The sequence below is a fragment of the Dipodomys merriami genome, unplaced genomic scaffold, assembly GCF_024711535.1.
Source record: "Dipodomys merriami isolate MVZ:Mamm:240054 unplaced genomic scaffold, mDipMer1.0.p SCAF_213, whole genome shotgun sequence".
Taxonomy (NCBI): Eukaryota; Metazoa; Chordata; class Mammalia; order Rodentia; family Heteromyidae; genus Dipodomys; species Dipodomys merriami.
In genome coordinates, this window is record NW_027203527.1 from 1,275,892 (window position 1) to 1,293,580 (window position 17,689).

A 17,689-nucleotide genomic window follows, 5' to 3' on the forward strand; every position below is an offset into this window, starting at 1 on the left:
TGCTGGGGTGTACCAACAGAGCATCACCATTCAAGTGACTTGAGTTCAGAGCCACTAGATCCATAGAACATGCTGATAAAAAGTAGAATTGGCCAGACCATTTTATCCTACTATTGGCCAAGAAAACACTCTGGCACCAAGCAGGGAAAAGAAAAATGGAAAAGATGTGATGTATGTGTTTAAGAATTAATAATTGAGGATCATTCTGTGAAGTAAATAATGCCAAAATTATTTGCAGCAAAGCTCATCGGTTCTTTTAATAGTATCTGTAATTTCGAGAATCCTTCCTGTCTTTCCAAGAATGTTTTATTATATTTGATAATTGTTTTTATTGAAATGAACTGAAACGGATAGAAATGTCTCTTCTGCAGCTGCTAGCTTTGGAGAAGATATGAGTTTGGGTAAGGTCAGGGACAAGAATTTCTATCTTTGTCACTAGCTTGTAATTTCTTTCCCAAATTACATATAACTTTGAAAAAAGTGAATATCACTATTTTTCTGTCAACTACAATTGAATGAGATCAATACAGACCATTTGAACTTGAAACTCCAAGGAGCCCTGATCTTGCAGTTTCAATATGTTGAGGCTCTTAATTTCTCTGACTTGGATATAAGTTAGACAAAAAAAAAGAGTTGAAGAAATCCAAGTAATTCAAGAAACCTAAGATTAACAAGTTCATCCACTTGGTTGCAGGGATGACACACCATCTTACTTTAAAAAAAATAAAATAGAAGCCAGGCCCTGGAGGCTCACACCTGTAATCCTAACTACTTAGGAGGCTGAAATCTAAGGATGACAGTTTGAAGCCAGCCCAGGTAGGAAAGTCCATGAGACTCTTATCTTTAATTAGTCACAGAAAAATGAGGGAAAGGGTAACAAGTTTGACAAGAAATGTACTTATTACCTTACTTGTGTAATTGTAACCCCCCTAAGTAGTGTTGTTCTGTGATCCCAGCTGTATATACTGGCTTGGGTGACACTGGACAGGCTACTTAAAATACCATTTGTTTGTGATGCACCTGTGGCTATAATCTGAAGCTCAGGAAGCTAAGATTTGAAGATTGTGGTTTAAAGCCAGACCTGGCAGGAAAGTCTGTGAGACTCTTATTTCAAAAACAAAACAACACACACACACACACACACACACACACACACACACACACACACACACACACACACACACACACACACACACAAACCCCAGAAGTGTAGCTATGGTTCAAGTGGCAGAACAGTATCCTTGGGCAAAAAAGCTCAGGGACAATGCCTAGGCCCAAAGTTCAAGCCCCAGAACCAGTACAAGTGTGTGTGTGTGTGTGTGTGTGTGTGTGTGTGCATGTATGGTTCGGCGTGTGCCAGGCTCTGTGCTAACAACTGGTTACAATGGCAGGTACATTACATTTACAGTTTCTACCAGCTATGGCTTCAGATGAAAAGCAAGGCAATACTATCCGCTCTCCAAAGCTGTGAGTCTTAAATGAGACAATGATGAGTGAGCATGCCTAACTTAGTGCCAACTCTTGGTACACAGACATTTGCAAACGTTTCTATTCTCTTTGCTCTTCCTAGCATTTCAAGCATAATTCACCCTGGGCACTATTCTATATCTAACTTATTTCAGAGGTTTTATATATAAAAAATAAGGGCAAAAATGTTATACATTCTGTCTGGTGCTTATCCTGCTTTCCAGCACCTGAATTCTCCCAATTTTTAAAATATGTTTGCATGTGTGAATGTGTACATAATGGGTATTAGTAAAAGATATGCTTTTTAAAACTCTATGTTACAACAGGTCCACCTGAATCCTGTTGCAACAATGAGAAGCACAAAATGTCATGTCAAAACCAGCTTTACAATGTCGGTGTGGGGGGGGGGAGGGGGTATAATTGGGTGGGGGGAGGGGGGAGGCGGGGAAGGGAAGTGAAGGGTAAACAAAGGAGGAGGCTGCATGCTTGGTAAGAAATGTATGCATTATCCTGCCCATGTAATTGTAGCCCCTCTGTACAGTATGTTCTCAAATAAAATAAAATACAATTTAAAAAAAAAAAACTCTATGTTAGACTGGAACAACAGAGGCCATGCTACAAGGAAGTCCCACCTATGGTAAAGAAGGCATTAGCTCTTCGGGGAACACTGTGGGGGGGGGGGGTGGACACCCATATCCCAGAACAGCTTCGACTGTGAGGTGTGGATTTGGGGTATTTACTCAGGCATTTGTCAGCCTCCATATCTGAAACTCATACTCCTAGGTGTTTTTTTTTCCTGCTCTGCCCTGGGCTAGAGCTTAAGAAATGCAGAAAACCCCTGGAAAATCCATCAGACAGATGTTACATCCTGGAGGTAATGAAAATGATAAGGAAGTAGGCACAGCATCTGCTTTAATTATAGGTTGGTCTCAGAGGGAAAAATAAGTCAAAACTAACAGTCCAAACAAAAATTAGATACACATATGTGGGTTGAAGGATGTAGCCCCATGGTATAGTAACAGCTCAGCACATGTGTAGCCCTGAGTTCAATACCCATGACCCCTGCCCTCTCAAAATGAGAGAACTCTGTATTTATAATATGCCTTTGCTCTGAGGTTTCTAACAGTAGTTTGATAGAAGGAGACTAAAATCAGAAAGAATTGTAGCATTCTCTGGTAGTGTTAGGCAAATGCCACCAGGAGCACAACAGCCTCCTTGGATCCCACTGTTATCTTGCTCCTTGCTGGTGTCTTTCTCTGCCCCCAGACATTACATTTTCCAGGCCTTGCACTCCCACAGCCTATCAACAACAATGAGAGCATGTTCTCAGCAAGTACAATTAGTCACAGAGATTGCAAATCCACTCACCTCCCCCATGTAGAGGAAGTGACAGTGTAAATATATCTTGTGGTACCAGAGAAAAGGCAAGCAGGAACAAAGATCTCTTCCTTGTCTCTAAATAAGAAGGACAAGTGTCCTATTAGTGTCCTAGCAGTGTATTTTGCCCCCAGATACTGGTACAGAGGGTGCTATATAGAGATCAGTGGAGCCATACTGTGTTGTGGAAATGTATTTGGTCCAATTTGGTAGAGGAACAGAGGATTTCTCAGAAAACCTGGGTTTGGGGAGAATCCACTATTCTTAGTTATTAAGTTATAGTGTTTCCTGCACCTTCTTATCTCCCAGCCAGCAAATGAAAGGGAAATGGGATTCTGCATCACTTTGGGTAGTTTTCCAATTCTAAAACATGATGCCTATAAAAATCACTAATTGTTTAAATAGGGATACAGGTGGACCCATTGCAACAATGAGATGTACAAGTCGTTATGTCAAAAAACGAACTTTACAACTTTGGTGGGGGGGGGGGGGCCGGGGAAGATTGGGTGGGGGGGTGAGGGAGGGGAGGATGGGAAGGGATGGGAAGGGGAAACAAAGGAGGAGGCTACAATGCTTGATAAGAAATGTACTCATTATCTTGCCCATGTAATTGTAACCCCTCTGTACAGTATTTTCACAATAAAAAAAGAAAAAAATTTAGTAAAATAAAAAAAATCACTAACATGGAAGTGATTGTGTTGAATATCAAACAGGTTTTTATACAAAAATGCAGCAACTATGTAATGGAGTTTGTTATTTGAGGTTATACTGCAACTCTAATTAGGTTTTCTAGCACACAAAAAGGCCCAGTTAGGGACTGATGGAGCCCCAAATTGCCAATAAGTCTACAGTGTTAGTACAACACTGACAGTGTTGCAGAAAGGCCTGAGTCATCAGCATAGTCAAACCCAGATGTTTCAAGGAGAGGAGGGAAAACCCACCCTGACTGAAAAGTACTTAGCAAGCCCGAAGTCACCAGTCAATCGAAGTATTTCTCTTCCTAGCCCACTGCCAGGGGGACTCACAGATCACCAAAGCATGGTACAAAGTCAGTCCAGTCACTTGTTCAACCAGCACCTTCAGCCACTTAATTAATAAACATCATTGCTGGACATGACCCAAATAGCCATAAACAGATGAATGGATTCATAAAATATGGTACATCACTATAATGGAATATTATTCAACCATAAAAAGGAATGAGCTATGCTGGTAGCTTTAGTGTGGTCTTGTTTGTAAACATTTGGGTAAATGCCCAAAAGTGGGATTACTGGATCATAGGGGAGATCTATGTGAAGTCTTTTGAGGAACCTCCATACTGCTTTCCAAAGTGGTTGAACAAGTTTATATTCCCACCAACAATGAAGTAAGGTTCCTTTCTGTCCACATCCCCTCCAGCATCTGTTGTTGTTAGAGTTCTTGATTTTTGCTGTTCTAACTGGAGTGAGGTGATATCTCAATGTTGTTTTGATTTGCATTTCTTTTATGGCTAGGGATGTTGAACATTTCTTCATGTGTCTATTGGCCATCCTTCTTTCTTCTTCAGAGAAGCTTCTCTTTAAGTCTTTCGCCCACTTATTTATTGGGCAGTTGTTTCTTTGAGGATTTGTTGTTGGGTGGTTTAATTTTTTGAGTTCCAAGTATATTTTAGATATGAGACCCTTGTCCGTTGTATGGCTAGTAAAGATCTTCTCCCAATCGGTGGGCTTTCTATTGATCTTGCTATGTTTATTGCAGCATTATTTACCATAGCTAAGATATGGAACCAACCCAGATGCCCCTCAGTAGATTAATGGATCAAGAAAATGTGGTATATATACACAATGGAATTCTATGCCTCCATCAGAAAGAATGACATTTCCCCATTTGTTAGGAAATGGAAAGGTTTGGAAAAAATTATATTAAGTGAAGTAAGCCAGGCCCAAAGAAGCATAGGTCCCATGGTTTCCCTTATTTGCAATATCTAGTATAGGTATGAGTCAAGCGGAAAAGGTCAGATAATGTGATGTTAGGAAAATGAACCCTTAAATATGTATTTTAATGTTTTCGTTTCTTTCATGCATGTGTTTCTAACGCATTTATAAGATTATTTCTTTGTTGCTTTGTATGTCCCTCCCCCACAGTGTAACCCCCGCTTTCACTATATTTGATGTCAGTATAACTTGTGGAGGAGATGGGGACAAACAAGTCGTTTAAGGATTCAGGTGGACCTGTTGCAACAATGAGAAGTACAAAATGTCATGTCAAAACCAACTTTACAATGTCGGTGTGGGGGGGGGGAGGGGGGTATAATTGGGTGGGGGGAGGGGGGAGGCTGGGAAGGGAGGTGAAGGGTAAACAAAGGAGGAGGCTGCAATGCTTGGTAAGAAATGTATGCATTATCTTGCCCATGTAATTGTAACCCCTCTGTACAGTATGTTCTCAAATAAAATAAAATAATGTTAAAAAAAAAAAAAGGAATGAGCTACACTGTGGATGAACCTTGAAAACACATACTAACTGCAAGAAACTGGACACAGAAGGCCCTATAGTGTGCTAGTCCATTATATGAAACATCCAGGGTAGCTAACTCATAAAGATAGGAAGGAGAGGGGTAGTTGACTGAGGCTGGGAAAGTGGGGGGAAATAGAGAACGATTACTGCTGGTGGGAGGTGTGAAAAATCTTCTGAGACTTGACGGTGGTGATGCTTGCATGTAGTCATGAATATGCTAAAAACATCATTAATTTTTTACTTTAACTGAGCCATTTGTATATATATATATATATATGTATATATATGCAAAAAAGCTGTTGTGTTTTAAAGGTATATTCCATTTCTAACCTTGCTAACACTGGCATAACTGGCCAAGGTCAGAGGCCATACCTAGTTACACTGTGGAACGTAATGCAAATGCACCCTTTCCCAGCTTAGGAGGGGAAGAAGCTGGGGACTGGCTGCCTGTGTCAGGACAGGTCTCAGACCTGAGCACAGACCCAGACAGGTGCTTCCCATATTAGTCTTCGTCAAAGCACTTTTCACCATCTGTCTGTCTTCTCTCATTTCATTAGAACAATTCAGAGATTTTGCTTCATCTGTTTTCTTTCATACTTTTCTCAAATTAAAGAAGCAAAACAAACAAACCCTCTCTGCCTTTTAAAACCTATAACCCCTCTTGTACATCACCTTTATGATAATTTTTTTAAAAAAATATTTAATGAGAGAAAAAATAACCTATGACTGTGTGCAGAGGGGCTCTCTCTTGTCTGGACTGAGAGTACTAATGGCAGATAAAGGCGTGTGAATATGGCCAAAATACTTTATGTGCATGTGTCAAAATGGAGCAATGAAGTTTGTGAGACAGGTCTGGGAAGGGGGAGGGAGAAGAGGGGGAGTGATAAAAGATGAAGGCATGCTGTGTTTATGTGTTTATGGACCATGTCAGAATCCTCTGTACAACTAATTGTTGTTAATTTTAAAATGTAAAAATAAAGAGAGCTGTGTCTAGGTTAGAGCCAACCTTGACCCACTTTAACACTATTAGTTGACATTTCTGCCCAGACCCCTAGTTAACATTTTGTACTCTTAGATATGACAAGATGTGAAGGGCTCCATTTACTCAAGATGGGTCATTCTTCCCCCAGCTTCCCTCTCTCCCTCCCTCCTTCTCTCCACCTTTCACTTTACTTCACCATCTCCATCTCTCCATCTCCATCCAGCTCCTCTCTAACTGGCCTACAAATGGCAGCATAGTGTAATGAGCCTAGGGATAAAGTCCACTTCCCTACACCTGTCCTGGAGCCAGGTGTTAAACAGGTATTTGTTGAAGCAATAATAGAGCCCTTTGAGTGCTGATTCACAGGTGTGCTAGGATCAAGACTATCTTGTTTCATTCTTATTTGTTTTTGTAGTACTAAGGATTGATGCCAGAGCCCTGAACATGTGAAGCAAGTGCTTTACCACTAAGCTCCATTCCCAGCCCACCTTGTTTTCTTTTAAATATTTCCAAAGCAAAAGGGTGTGGGTTCCACCACCTGCCTCCTGAAGCAAATTCATAGAGAGTACACACATTTCTACCCTAAGAATACCTCCTTAGGGGGGCACTCCTCTGTGTGGTCTACATGAGATGGGTCATTTTCCCCCATTCCTAGGATAAGGCCCGGTGGTATTATTCTGGTCACTTTGGTTGGTTCAAGTTTGGGCATATGATCAAATAAGGCCAGAGTTCTCTGGAACATCTCCACCGGCCCTTTCAGGAGAAATGCTCTAGAGTAGCTCTTTTCTGTTAGTATCAGCCCTTTGGCTCTTTGGGTTAGAGAATGGTCTGTTCTGAAGCTGTACCATCCTGTGCATTTGGAGTGTTTAGCAGCATCCCCAATAGACTGTGGTAACAAGCCCCAGTACTGACAGCCAAACTGCTTCCAGAACTTGCTAAAAGTCCCTTGAGGTGGTGCAAAATTAACCTCAGTTAAGAACCACTGCTGTAAGATGTGCCTGTGAGGACAAAATAAACTGGATTTGCCTGTGCACATGTTCCCTGTGGTTCCCTGAAGGGGAAGCCATCTGCAGCAAGAGAGGGCGTGGAAAAAAGAAAAAGAAAGAAACTACAGGTGGACTGAGAGGACTCATGACATCTTTGAAATCTCATTTGGACTAGATTTAGAAGGCTGCTGGAACCAAACCCAACTTGTGACGTACATGTATGTCTACATGTAACTATTTTCTCCAAAGCCATTTGGGCCCAAACACATGAATCAGGATCTGCTAGCTCATGCCTATAATCCTAGAGACTCAGGAGGCTGAGATCAGAGAAGTGTAGTTCCAAACCAAATCCCAAAAACAAACTCAAGAAACTCCTATCTCTAATTAACCAGCAAAAAGCCAGAAGCAGAGGCATGGCTCAACTGGTAGAGCACCAGCTCTGAGAACAAAGCTAACCAAGAGCACAAGGACCTGAATTCAAGCCTTACTAGTACACACACAAAAGTCCAGGGTCATAGTGAGGCCAATTGGTAAGGAGATAACCTTGTTCAAAGTACACTATATGCAACTGTGGAATGATCACAATGAAACTCCCTTGTATTATTAATATATGCTAATTCATTAAAACTCTAGCTCATGTATGGAGAGATCTTAAAATTTTTGTTCAGCATTTCTGTTTTAGTACAGTGTAGGACACCAAGTAGCCATTGTCCCAAGTGACTGCAAGACGTGTGTTAGTTTCCTAAAGCTTCTTCAACAAATTACCACAGAGTTGGTGGATTTCTAAAAAAAATTGGAATTTTATTCTCTCACAGTTCTAGAGGTCAGGATTTGACGTCTAGAATCTGATGTGGGCTAGTTGGTTTCCTTCTGAAGACAGGGAAAAAGTGGGGTCCATGCTCCTCTCCTCACTTTGATGAAAAGTGCCAGATTCTGGTGTAGTGACATCAGCCTATAACTGTTTCCATTGCCCTGTGTGTGACTGCTTCCCCCATGCCCACATGTTTAAGAGTCTGTCATCATTAAGCTCATCAGTCATTAGAATTAGGATCCACCAAAATCTAATATGACTCTATCTTAACTATATCCACAAAGAGTTCATTTACACATTTTGGAGTTTCAGAGGGATGTGAATTTTGGGGGATATGTTACTCAGCCATAGCATTCCACATGGAATTGTTCTGTTTAAGCAGAACAATGCTCTGTATTTTTAGAGTATTATCATTTTAAAAGCATCTTCAAGAAAAGAAACAGGACAGCCATGGAAACCACCTTTTCCAAGGATGCCTTGACATGACTGAAGCTCCACAGTGTGAACTAGAGAACCCCTTGGCACCGCCAACTGGGAGATGAGGGACAGGCTGGGTTGCCCATCTACAGACAATTGCCCCTCTCTTCCATAATCGCCCTCAAATTCGATCTGCAGCCTCAGCTCAGAGATCCAAATGCCAATTACATTTCAAGAACCACCAGAATTCTACCCAAGGCAATATGACAGACACCAAAGCCAGCCCAAGGAGCTGCTATTTATTTTTTTCCAGTTTATTTCGCAGCATGGGCATGGGTACACATTTCTTAATGCATGTATTAGCCAAACTGCTTACTAATCAGACTGCTTTGCCTTAGAGGAGAAGAACAAGGACTCTGGCAGGGTGCTGGCAGCCAAAAGCTTGACATTTGAGAGCTATTATATTTCATGAGCCTTTGTTCTCATGTGATCACTACCAATGGCTGCTAGATGGAAGCAAAGGAGAAAATAGAAAGTAACTTGCTTTGTCTCCTGGCCAGATCTTCTGAGGTGAAGAGGTTCACTGTCACTAGAGAATTCAAGAGCATTCAAAAGTCCTTTAAAACATCCCATTCCTTCATGGCCACAGTATCATATAGCAGGACCCCAGAGTAAATGGGAGTAAAACCAGTATAGTACTCTGATAACATTTTGAAGCAGAGATGTGTTACTTCCAGTTGTCATTGGCAGTCATTTGGAGAGTTGAATTACCTACAATCATCTTGCTTATCAGAAAGAAATAAGAGTTGAATTTCATTTGAAAAAGTAAACTATCTACTTTGATTTGCTATCAGTATCCAGCCAAGTTAAGAATTTATAAGAATGATAATTCTCACCAAGATCTATTGTCCTCAGGTAACAGCTATTCATTACAGCAAGACTATCTATAAACACTTTAAGTGAAAAATTTTGAAAGCCAGCTCTCATATCTGTTTGCCTACATCTACATGGTAAAGGAAACCATTTTCCTGGGAGCCGATTCTAGAAGTAATGGCTTAGGACATAAAGTCAAATCACTAAATTATGCAGATAGACAAACCACTTGAGATCTGGGACTCTATTTTGCTGCACATGCATACAGATCAACTTTGTGTCTGGCTCTGTGGACAGAGGACAGCCCATGCTCACAGTTTTGATCAACATGCATGAGAGGTAAGAAATTTCAGGACCTCTCAGAGCTGCTTACCCTAAACCCCTTTGCAGCCCCTTTTGCAGAATTGTGACCTTTGTAATTCCTGATTCCAAGTAATTCAGCCCAGAAGTATGGTATAAGTCCCAGTCAATAAGATAGCATTGTTCTTGCCTTCCAAATGTTTGTCCAGCAAACAAAAACCCCAACAGAAATGAGATTTGTCCACACAGGAATATAATCACCTGAATTGGAATTGGAAGAGTCTATCTCTCCCTAACTTTCTGAAACCATATCAAACGACATCAATCTATGAAACATCTGTAAGTTGTAAAGAACCTAAATTTTGTCTCAAGCTGTCATGCGTTGTTCACACTTTAAACATATCCATGCTTACATAAAACATCTTTGGCTATTCTCCCCAGGAGATCCCGAGTATTCCCTAATGCATACAATTTGGGGCTTTCATTTCTTTGTATTTGAGTAAAAGAATAGTATGGAAGATGAAGTTTATTAATTCTGCCATTAGAAATAACCTGCAGTTGCCAATAATTTTGTTGAAAAGGAGAAACTCACAAGAATAGATTGAGTCAAAAATTTACAGAGTTATAGGGCCATTTTTGTTGTTGTTGTTGTGAGGCTTGGAGTGAGGCGCTGAGCTCTGTTCTTAACCCTTTTGCTCAAGGCTAGTGATCGTACTACTTTGAGCCACAGCTCCACTTCCAGTTTTTGAACGGTTAATTGACAATAAGAGTCTCATGGGGACTTTTCTGTCCAGGCCTGCTTCAAACCATGATTCTCAGATCTCAGCCTCTTTGATAAAATATTATTTTATATGATCAGAAGCTTTTGCACCTTTGTTTTCCCTCATAAGAGTATCCTACTTTGGTCTCACTGTGGCAAAGACCTTTTCAAAGCACTATGAACTCATTTCACTCTTCACACACAAATAATGTTTTCTTTTTTAAAAAATAGTATTACTAGAATTTATTGTTATATCTATAAGTTAAAGAATAGTATCTTTTGGCATGCTAACCATAATCCTCTGTAATTGTTAAAGGCAAATAGGGAGAGGAACGATATTTTCTATGCATTCTAAACTTTATTCCCTGAATAGTTAAATAATGTTGTATATGCCACAATCTTACTGACAATGTTTTCAAAACACTGAAAAACATGGAGAAGGAAGGAGAAAGATTAGAATATAATGGGGTGATGAATTTGTTGAAAGTGTACTGTACATATGTTTGGAATTATCACAATAAAACTTCCTTACTGTTAATATATGCTACTCTAAAATTTAAATTAAATTTTATAAAAGCACATTATAGGTCACAAATGCTTAAAATGGTAAAAAAAAAAAAAACCTAGAAAGTATTGACTCTATTTTAACTTAAAATTCATCTACAGATTAATCATCACTGTTAAACCAAAAAAAAAATTGATGGTGATTTCAATATTTACCTAAAATAAGCCTAGAGACCTAAGTGAACATAATTTTATCTACTTTACAAATATTTCAACTTTATTACTAAAATGTGATCACTTGCCTGAAGAGCATTCTCCATTAAATATTCCCTTTGAAACCAGGCACTAATGGCTCACGCCTATGATCCTAGCTGCTCAGGAGGCTGAGATCTGAGGATTGGGGGTTGAAACCAGCCAGAGCAGAAAAGTCTCCATGGGGCTCTTATCTACAAGTAACCCTTCAAAAAACAAACCACAGGCTCAGGAACATAAGTCAAGGGGGGAAGGGTGGAATGAAAGGTTAAAGTTTTGAGGCAGTGACCACCACTTGTTGCTTGTTTCTGTCTAGCAAAGCAACACGTGGTGGTAATCAAAACACCTGGTTGATTGTGTGCCTATATAAGACCTGCAAATCCTTAGCTTGGGGCTCTCCTCCTAGGCTTGGCTGGCTGTGTCGGAGTGTAGGACAGTGTAAGACGAGGCCCAAGCTGCAGCCCGTTTAAATAAAACAGCTGTAGAGTCTGACTCTCGGTGGTCTTCTTGCGGGGGGGGGGGGGGGGGTGAGATTCCAGGGGAACATTGATCAGATCTTGCTGTGAATTCCGGTTTTTATCTCTTTCTGAAGTGCTAATTCAAGAAACAGCCATGCTCAGAGCACTTCTCTCTTTCTCTTCCTCAGCTCCACTCTGAAGGGAATGGCTTCAATGAAACAAATTATCTGTACTGCAGCCCCAAAGCCATCATACCACCATGAGACAAAGGACAAAGGGGGAACCAATACACTAGCGATACTCACAAGACACTATGTTGGAAATGATCTGCATAACTGTGTGTGGGGGGGTGGGGAGACTGGGGGAAGGGAAAGTGGGAGAAAATGGGGGAGGAGGTTACAAGTTTGAAAAGAAATGTACTCACTGTGGAGCTGTGGCTCAGAGTGGTAAAGCACTAACTAGCCTTGAGCAGAAGAGCTCAGGGACAGCACCCACACCCTGAGTTCAAGCCCCCTACCTACCAGTGGCTCATGCCTCTAATCCTAGCTATTCAGGGAACTGAGATCTGAGGATCATGGTTCAAAGCCAGCCCAGGCAGGAAAGACCGTGAAACTCTTATCTCCAATAAACCACAAGAAAACCAAAAGTGGTGCTGTGGCTCAAGTGGTAGAGCACTAGCCTTGAGCTGAAGAGCTAAGGGATAGTGCTCAGGCCCAGAGTTCAAGCTCCATGACCAATAATAATAATAATAAAATAAAATAATAAAAAGAAAAAGATACCCTTTGAAATCTGAGATGGAAGATAAAGGCAGTTGGCCAAGGATTAAGATAGCCAGTGTCCTTGGCCATCTGTGTTTCTCCCCTGTAAGCACTGCTAACCCTGGTGGTCTGGTGTGAGTTATAACAAAAGTTTCAAAGTCTCTAGTTTTCATCACAATTGCTGACTTGTTTCAGAAAAAACTTAGGACTTGCTGAGGGAGGGCTGACCCAAGTGCCAAAGAATCAGAAGAAATCATGATATTAAGCCCACCACACGGCATCAGGAAGAGCAAGAAACAAAACAAGAATCAATCATCCGCCTCTCCCCATCATTGTATTAATCAGTTTCTTATTACTAGAACAAAATTCCTGCGGGAATTAACTTATTAAGAAAGAAAGCTTATTTAACTCACAGTTTGGAGGTACAGCTCTTAAGTTTGCATTGGTCCATTTGCTTGGTCTCAGAAGACAGCCTAGAATGGCAACAGTAGGAACAGGTGTCATATTGAGGGGTTGCTAGTGAGAGAGTTGGGCTAAGGAGGGTAGAAGAGGATGGATACTCCAAAGAGATTGTTTGAGAATGGAACAACTAACCTCTAAATTGTATGAGGAAGGTGTAAGGTCCATTCCTGGATGGTGAGCAGACCCCACCCAGTACCTGTGTTACCTAGGCAACTGGGACACCTGGAAGAGGTCACATCTGCATCTGCTAAGGTCACATCTGAATCTGATGTGGCCACACCTTTCTCCACCTGGTCCCACCTCTTACCTGGTCCCACTTCCCTTTACCTGGACACACCTTTCCCCGCCCCTACCCTATATAAGGCTTAACCCAGGGCCAGACGCCCTCTTTTGCCAGCTGCATGGAATGCCAACCTTGCCTGGTCCCAGGAGGTCTACTGAATAAACCTATTCCTTACTGAATACCATATGCGTGGTGCTGTTCTACTGCGCTCCCTCTTTTTAAAAACCTAACAGAAGAGGAATAAGGGAGAACAATAGGGTATGGATTAGACTATATTGTATACAAGCATGGAACTGGCACAATGAAATCTTTCCTCAAATAACTAAGCTAATAAAATAATTTTTAAAGAATTGAAAGAATTTCAGTGATGGCAAATCCTAGGAAACTCACATGCAGGTTGCTGTCTGATGGAAATGTCTTGGGATATCGGGGTGTCATATAGAAATAAAGGATAGCAACTCAAAAGGAACTAGGCCATGCAAGATTCTACTTGTGCAGAAAGGCTTGCTCCTGACAGGAAGCCAAGTAACCAATGCACTGGTCAGGAAGTCTGCCTAAGTTTTAATCCCCAACACAGTATTGCTCCTTCTTCCAACTGGCCAGAGCTTAGGTTTACAATCTTGAATGATGGAGTTTGACAGGCTATTGCTTTGTTAAAATAGAACAGGGACAGGACGTGACTTGTAACAGGATATCCTGGCCAATGCAAGAACATGTTTGAAAAACATTTCTTACTCAGCTGGTACCCTACCACTTCAGCCATGCCTTCAGCCCCTAGAAAAACAATTCTTTTTCTGGGGGGGGGGGTCCGGTCATGGGGCCTGAACTCTGGGCCTGGGTGCTGTCCCTCAGCTCTTCAGCTCAAAGCTAGTGCTGTACCACTTGAGCCACAGCACCACTTCCAGCTTTTTTCTCTTTTGCTTATGTGGTGCTGAGGAATCGAACCCAGGGCCTCAGGCATGCAAGGCAAGCGCTCTACCACTGAGCCACCTTCCCAGCCCCTAGAAAAACAATTCTTAACAACATGTGGCATACTAAAATAGCTTAAGAAAGTATCTACCTTTAAAATGTGTTGCCAAGCAGCCACTGTGACAGAAAAGATTTCAACTCCTCCACTGTCAAAGAGAGAAGACAGTGGGAGGTGACCTGTTTCAGATGAGGTCAACAGAGAAGGACACTTAAGATGTGTCATTGAAGCCACTGAGGTGAGACCTGAAGGCTGAGAACAAGACAGCCATGCAACAGCGAAGGAAGAGCTGTCCATTCTGAGGAGGCAGTAGAGACAAACACCCAGAAATAAGGAGAAAACAGATTTGTTTGGGAAAACAAAATGCGTGGTCAAATTGGAAAGAGTAGCATGAAATGAACTAGAGGGAGTTATGAGGGGTCAGTCTATTGAAATCTATGGTAAGATTTTGCATTTTTATTTCAAAGGAAAATGAAAGGTAATTGAATTTCAGAAGCAAACCCCAAACAAAAATCCCTCTCAACAATGGCAAGGAGATTGTTTGGCTCATCTTAGGATCTACCATGCCTACAGCATGTTAATTAGAACTTCAAGGTTACAAACAGCAATGCTGCTACCTGATTGAAGTGTGCTGGTGAAACTGGGGAAACCTGAATAAACCCTCCAGATTTTACCTGTTTCACCTACTCATAGTTACTTGATTTTCCTCTTTCTGAGACCAAGTCTCACTGTATAGCGCAGGCAGATCTCAAACCCATGATCCTCTTGATCCTTCCTCCTGAATTCTGGGATTAAAAGAGGACGCCAACATCCCTGGCTGGAAAGTCCTTGCTTTTCTAGACTACACCCACTTCACCTGCTTAGTTACTTGCTTGTTGTTGATGTTTTAAATTATCCACTTAAGACATCTGATGTGTGGGTCTTGATGCCCACGCCGATCAATAGTTACTTCCTAACATCCAATAACTTTTCCCTACCGTCTGCTAGTTAATATACCCAAACCCTCTCTTGGAGAAGCAGATTTGAGATGTGCTCTTTTTCTCCACACACTTGTCAGGATAGTGAATAGTCTGCTTCTCTTGTACAAAATCTTTTGTCTGGTGATTGGCGTGTGCTGTGGCAGATAGAATGGGCTTGGTTCAGTGACATTGATGGGCACGCTTAGTTCTTTGCGGTGGTAAATAAGCTTCCTTTGGCATCGTCAAGACTTTCATAACAAACGGAGATGAACAGAAATGCTGCTCTAACATTTTTCTATAGCTGCACATGACTTATGAGATCCAATTTTCAATGGTGGTAGAATAAAATTTATCATTATTTTAAAAAAACAATTCAATACTTTTAAGCTGACAATTTTAGTGGAGATGATAAATTTTGGTATTTATAGATAATGAAAAATAAAATTGTTTGCTGTTCTGGTTTTGGCTCAGCATAGACAGTAGACAAATACGGGTGTCTGAAAACTGGTTAGATGGCAGCTAAGCTCTTTCATGGTAAGCGCATCAAAAGCTAAGGAGGTCTTGTTCTGAGGATTTGGAGGGGGGAAACTACAGAACTTCCCTATGTCCCCCTGGATGCACACCACAGCATTCACCACACTGCTGACACAGGGTCAGTGAGCCAGAAGCTGCAAAGGTGATGAAGTACATGCATTCCAGGGTGGGAGGTAAACCTCTAAATATGCCACTCTAGAAAGACATTAAGGAGCTGCCAGGATACCCTCTTTAAGAGAAGAACCTGTACCATCTTCACTGTCATGCACAAAGAAGGAAACAAGATGCCTGGTTAGGCTCTGGGTGGCTGACACCCAGGACTAAATGTTTTCTTGGGTATGGGATTTTTAATGCAAAAACTATGACCATTGCAGGCAAACCTGGATTGTTTGGCAGCATAGTAGGCCTTTGATTTTTTTAATCATGTCTATAATACTTGCAGATGAAAACATTCTAAAATAAGAGTCTCAAAGAAATGCATACAAAGAGTCACTCAAAGTAGGAACTCTGTCAGTATGTGTTGATTGGCTGGACTCTAGGTTGGTCTAGTTCTTTGGTGAAGTAGGCCATCTCTGTTTACATGCCAAATGTCTGGGTAAGTTTCTAGACCACAGAAAATGTTTGGTAAATATCTGCCTTAGAACCAGCCTGGAGTCAGGATCTTAGCAAGCAAAACAGAAACTAGAGTCCAGATAGGAGGTTGGAAACAACAAACAAAAACTAGCTCAGTAAATCCAATTTGGGAAGAATCTTTCTGCTCAGTAGGTAGGGAAGCAGCTGCCCTCCACAGGGTGAGGGCAACAGAATGGAAGTCTATAGGCTCCTCTGGTAGCTCGGAGAGGAAGCCATGTTAACACCCAGGTGTCTTAAACTGAGATGGGAAGGAGGGGAAATGGCTACAGGAGACTTTGCTTAACAAAAAGAGAATTTGATGTCTAGAAATTTTTTCATTGAGTTAGAGATAAATGAAAGGATACTTACCTGGGGTGGTGCCTGAAGCTCAGAGAGAGCTAGGAGCTCTCAGGGAGGGAGGGATTGCCTGGGCCCGCTACAGCTGATAAAGGTTGACTCACCAAAACTAACCCCATCCGGGGAGAAGAGTAAGTCCAAAGATTTGCCCATGAAAACAATTTTCAAAAAAAGACCTGAGCCTCTCACTGCACTTAGAAAACTGCAAGACCCATCCTGGCTTCAGAGCTTCTTATAATAGGATTGAATGGGGCATCTAATCCCTCAGCCACTGTCTTCTCATGCATGCAGAATGCTGGTTCAAGAGTACTTCCCATTGATTGTGTGTATGCAAGCCAGCTGAGTCTGCTGAACTATGAAGGATCTAAGATAGTGATCCTGCTTCTAATCTGCTCCAGGTTCACAAAGGTTGGCAGAAGACACCAGATGGGCTGGGAAGTTGGCTCAGTGGTAGAGTGCTTGCCTTGCATGCATGAGGCCCTGGGTTCAATTCCTCAGCACCACATAAAGCAGAAAAAGCCAGAAGTGGCGTTGTGGCTCAAATGGTAGAGCACTAGCCTGGAGCTGAAGAGCTGAGGGACAGTACCCAAGCCCAGAGTTCAGGCCCCATGACCGCCAAAAAAAAAAAAAAAAAAGAAGACACAGGATTCTTGGGTTAAGGAAAAAGAAGGTTATTACACTCATGGCAGTAGCCAGCATGAACTTCATGCTCAATGTGGTCTTCCACGCTCCCCAGATCCCACAAGTAATGCAAAACACAAACTTGGGTTTGAGTTGCAGCGAAGGTAATCTGAGCTTAGGAAACTTTTAAAAGAAGCTTAGGAAATTTTACCAGAATATTTTGTCCCAGAGGTAAACAAATACTATCACTGTTTTCTAATTCTGTTTGCTATATAAATATTCTTGAATCAACAGACAAAAATAAAAGTTGATTTAAAAAAATCATTTAGCTGTGTCCAAAAACTAGAAGTCCAAAAACCAGGTGGCTCACACCTATAATCCTAGCTACTTGGGAGGCAGAGATTATGAAGATCACAGTTTGGGTGAAGAAAATTTATGAGACCCATCCTCTCAACC

General features: G+C 41.4%; 1 long non-coding RNA gene across 2 annotated transcripts in view; it reads right to left on the minus strand.

Annotated features, from left to right (window-relative positions):
- Positions 1 to 17,689, minus strand: part of LOC138834371 (uncharacterized) — a 147,242-nt gene that overhangs the window by 57,945 nt on the left and 71,608 nt on the right. For both annotated transcript variants that reach the window (XR_011374088.1, XR_011374087.1), the window contains exon 3: positions 12,852 to 12,911. This is a non-coding gene — a long non-coding RNA (uncharacterized lncRNA). The remainder of the gene's footprint in view (positions 1 to 12,851; positions 12,912 to 17,689) is intronic.